We start from the raw sequence: 4,904 nt of genomic DNA on the forward strand, positions 1-4,904 counted from the left end.
TCCGACTGGTGATATTTCGGGTGGGTTGATACAAATGAGGGAAATGTTCGTATCCTAGAGAACTTTGTGTTTGTTTGGGCTAGTATTAGTATTTTATCAAAAGGACCATTAAGTTCTTGATAAAATGAGGGTGGAGTAAGTTTTGCACAACCAGTGATGAAAATATGTATTTGTTGTTGAACTGAGAAAGGACAGAAAAGGTCACCAGAGTGCAGAGTGGCTAGGAGACCGTCTTTCAGGCGAGGAAACTGAAGTTGAAACCCCAGCTCTACCACTGAAGTTATAGTGGCAAGTTGTTTAACCACTGTTTCCCTTAGTTTTCTTATCTCTAAACTTGGGGGGCGGGGGTGGCAGGAGGTTGTGTGGGACTTCATTAACATACATAAAACACCCTAACGATGCCCAGTCCATAATAACCAATACATAGGCACTGGGTATTGTCATAATTGTCATTATTAGCAGTAGTAGTATTTCACAACAACAATAACAAAATAGGGCCAGACATCAAGATTTAAGGAGGAAACATTAACTAGTTTTGTCTTTTCTTTTCTCCTCTGCTTCTGTTGTTTGTGTCCTTGCAAGGCAGGTCGATTTGACTGTAATTTTCTGTGTACCAGCCCCCAGGATGCGGGGCCATCTTCTATTGTTCACTAAACACTGAAATGTGCTCCTAACCAAATTTTAGCGAATTGTGTCTGTTTCAACGAACAGTCCATCATGGCTATTATTATTATTATTATCATTATGATGTACATAGTTTAAGATGGTTAGTCATATTATTAACCATGATTATTTTCCTGACTTAATTGTCCTATATTTATTTGGCACTTTGCATTTTCACAATGCCTCGCAGCCACAAATTCAATGGGGACGTTTGTGTAAGACAGGCTTACTTAAGAGTTGTTTGCATTTAATGATGCCTGTCTTTGTATACTTATTATAAACACAATAAAATGTATGTTTTACTCTAAATTAATAGCAACATTTAAGGTGATGATTCATCTACCTGATACCTAGATTCCAACACATACAAGTTGGGCTAGAATTGTAATTGAGCAGATATGATCTCCTATTCTCATCCAAGAATGCCAGTAGTTACATTAAAATTATCTCTGCCTTATGTGTGGGCAGAGTTGAACCAACCTCACAGAGTATGATTTGGGAAGGCATAACAGAGGCTTCCCTTGGCCTCCAAAACCCTAATATACAGTTCCCTGAAATTCCTCAATTTAAGGTGACCAATGATCCTCCTTTAGGGAGGACAGTCTTTCTTTTGTAAGTTTCGTCCTCCCTCAAAAAGTGTCCTCCTCCATGTCCTCCTTTTTGATATTAGAAGACTAATCTGTAAATGTCCGTATTCAATCGATGCAGTTGATGATTGCGTGTGATGTGATGTATTTGTATCTAAATGAGTACTTTTTTCTTACAATTATTATTTAAAATTAATAGGTATGTAAGCATAATTACAATATAAAATATTAAAAATGTTTTTATTTCACATTTATCATATTATAGTGTATTGTTGCAATGAATAAAATGTTTCTTTTATTTACAATATTGTTTTCTTCCATTTATTTTTGTCCTCCTTTTCATTGTAAAAATATTGGTCACCTTATTCAATTGGAACTTTATTTCATTATTGCGTCAAATTTTGGGGATAAAATAATTTCAGTCTAGAACACTATATATACTAAGGAACTGTCAATTAAGTGTGCGCGTAAAATCGCCAGTTTCAGATGTGCAAGGTGTTGCACATTCTTTCTGCCTCTTTCTCTTGTCAGAATCTGTGCTCCTCCCAAACTCGGAGCCCGCTGAAGGAAAACAAGATGGAGGAATTGAGTAATGGAGCCCACCAGAAGAGGGAGTTGAAGAAAATTTGTAGATGGCGGTGGAGTGGAATTCCAGGGTGGCAGCTGGGCATCAAACTGTGATGTCGAACAACCAGCCCCGACTGGAGCAGGTCAGAAAAGATTTTCTCCAGAAAAGCAAACTGAGAGATGGAAAATCTATGAGTCTGAGCAGATTTACAGTAGAAGAGTAGCGTTTGATGTGGGTTAATGATAAACACAAGGAAGACTAAGCAGAGGGGGAAATCTAGAAAAAGAATACCAAGAAAAATAGACTATTGTGTAGGAACAAGTCATCAAAATACACACGGCTCCACTGTAAATAGTGTTGACATGCCCATCACAATGGAAACACTGTTCTAATTAAAGTTATGATATTGCTATATTGGGAAGATAAAGAAATGAATGTGTGTATGGGAGAGAGAAAGAGGCTAAATCCTCTGTAGTGAGGAAACAAGCGATAAGGCTTAAAACAGAACTATCAAGAAGTAGCATAAGTATATTATTTAAAGAAAGGAAGTAACCAAAGCATCCACTCAAAGTGCTGCAAAGGTTGCCTCTGTGGAGCAGGAAATTAGGAGTTTTGAAAGAAGGACATGGTCTTTCATAACAAACCTTGTACAACCTCTTGACTAAACCCTATGCTGGTGCAACGGATACGACCTAAGTTTGTTTGGTGAGGAGAGAAACTAGAAGGAAATAACCATCTTTGGTGCCTTCTAAAAAGTTCAGACAAGGGATTATATGGGTCAGTACCCATGGAAACAGAAAGGAGGTGGTAGACTTGAAAGATGGAGTGAGAGCAACCAAATTTTGTAAGTGATTAAATACAAGGAGTGAGGGAAGAAGAGAAGTCAAAGATGATGCTGGAGTTTCTAACTTGGATGAGGGTAGTTGAAGATTCCATTAAGTGAGACAGGGAATATGGAGGTGTAGAAAAATAACGAGATCAGGATTTGTTGTTGTTGCTAGGTTTGATTACCTATATGATGACATCTATAGGAATATGTCCAATATGGGTCAATAAGTTTGGATTAGAAAGTCAAGAGAGAGATCTGGGCTGGAAATAAAAAACTGAGAGTCATCTTTTAAAGATGTTAATTGATTATATAATTACCTAACCACTGTGCTATACACCTAAAGTTAATATAAAGTAATATTGAATGGCAACTGTAATTGAAAAAGAAAATGTCTAAAAGGATGGTAATTGAGATATAGAAATAGTGAGCTAGTTCATTGAGATGGTATAGTGAAAGACAAAAGACAGACTAGATACAAACTTGAGGACACCCTAGATTTAAGGATTGGGATAGGGAAGAGAAATTCATTTTAATTAATTAATTTTTAATTAATTTTTTAAAAGAGTAGTCAAAGAGGTAGGAAACATTGTGAAGGAGGTCAGGGAGAAGTGAGTTTCTAAAACTGGGAACTGGTTCAAGACTGAATGGTGAGTTGGCATAAGCTACAGGCTTCATCTTCTGAACTCAGCCCTGCTGCTGCTACCGAGACAAGAGGGAGGCTGACACACCTCAGAAACTTACATAAAAACTGTGCAAACGCCTTGGCGGGTACAGCAGACACCTCTGGTGTGGGGTCACCTCCCCTTGGTCTACTTCTCATGGCAGCTGCAGTGGGCAGCCCCATGCAAGCCCCCACTGCCCTCCCCATGACGGCATCTCACCTCAGGCCCATGCTGCCCTCCTTCGAATTCATGCCACTGGGATGCAGTCTGGGAGAGCCTCCTCCATCTAAAAGCATAAGGCTGAAACCCACGGAGACAGCTCTTAGCCGATGGAGGATGGACTCTGGTGGATAAATACTCCAGTGACCTGTCTCTCCGATGGGAAACAATTTTAGGAAGGGTTCTGGACACTTCTCAGGAGGTCCCAGTGGGCTCAAATACTCCCTGACCACAGTGCTGACCTGGAAACCCTGTTACGCTTTTCCTCCATAAATATTTCCCCTCTTCTTCACTTCGGGGATTTGAGGTAAACTACTTAGAGTCAAGACTTTGTGTCAGGCTCTACTGTTGGGGAAACCCATTGTGTGTGGGAGTTAGAGTGGAAGAACCCAGGAGCGGAAGGTCAAGTGCTAGAACTGGCTGTAGACTTAGGGAGGGACGCCTTCACCCTATAGGCTGGAAGTTACAATAAAGGAAAAAAAATCCTGAAAATGAGCAGTCCCTTAGTAGGTCCAGCTGTATATGTATGACACCCCCCCCCCAAAAAAAAATCCAAAGTAATAGTGGCTTAAAGAATTTTCTTTCCCTTTCAAATAAAAGGAGTTTGCCTGGTAGGCAGTCGGGGCTAGCATGGTGATCCCAGCACTGCCATCCTGGAGGTCACTCGTGATCCCATCGGGCAGCGCTGCCATCCTGGAGGTCACTCGTGATCCCATCGGGCAGCACTGCCATCCTGGAGGTCACTCATGATCCCATCGGGTGCTAGAGCTCCAGTTACCAGTCTGGGAGCCAGCAGCAGGCGCGAGCAAGGGGAAAGGCTTTACCTTGTACATTTGTTAAACCCTTTTATCAAATCCTTTCTGAAAGTTCTACACTTCTGCTACAATTTTATTGGCCAAAACTTACATAACCATACCTAACAGTTGGGAAAGAATGGGAAATGTAATGTTTAATTCTGAGTAACCACCAGAAAAATAAAAGTGCAAAGTATAACTTTCAGGCCCAGAACGATTTCATTTTTTTCTCAATTCAATGAAATGTGAGAGAGAGGAAAAATGTGTTTAAAAGACGATGAAAAATAGGAAACAAAATCGGTCCTTTCGTTAATTATAACAAATGTACATTTTCTAGGCTTACCAGTTAAGAGCCAGAGTTGCATACATTGACTATGAAAAAATATCTAGTACAATATTTTCTAGAAAGGGCACATTTAAAACAGGGGAAGAGAAAGGCTGTAATAAAAGAATAGAAGGAAAAAAAAAAAACTCCAGGCAAATAGGATTTAAAGAAAAACCAATGTAACAATTATATTAGACAAAATTGAATTGAAGATGAGAAAACATCACAAGAGACAAAGACAGATATGATGTATTAGT

Source organism: Saccopteryx leptura, chromosome 13, assembly GCF_036850995.1.
Source record: "Saccopteryx leptura isolate mSacLep1 chromosome 13, mSacLep1_pri_phased_curated, whole genome shotgun sequence".
NCBI classification, from domain to species: domain Eukaryota; kingdom Metazoa; phylum Chordata; class Mammalia; order Chiroptera; family Emballonuridae; genus Saccopteryx; species Saccopteryx leptura.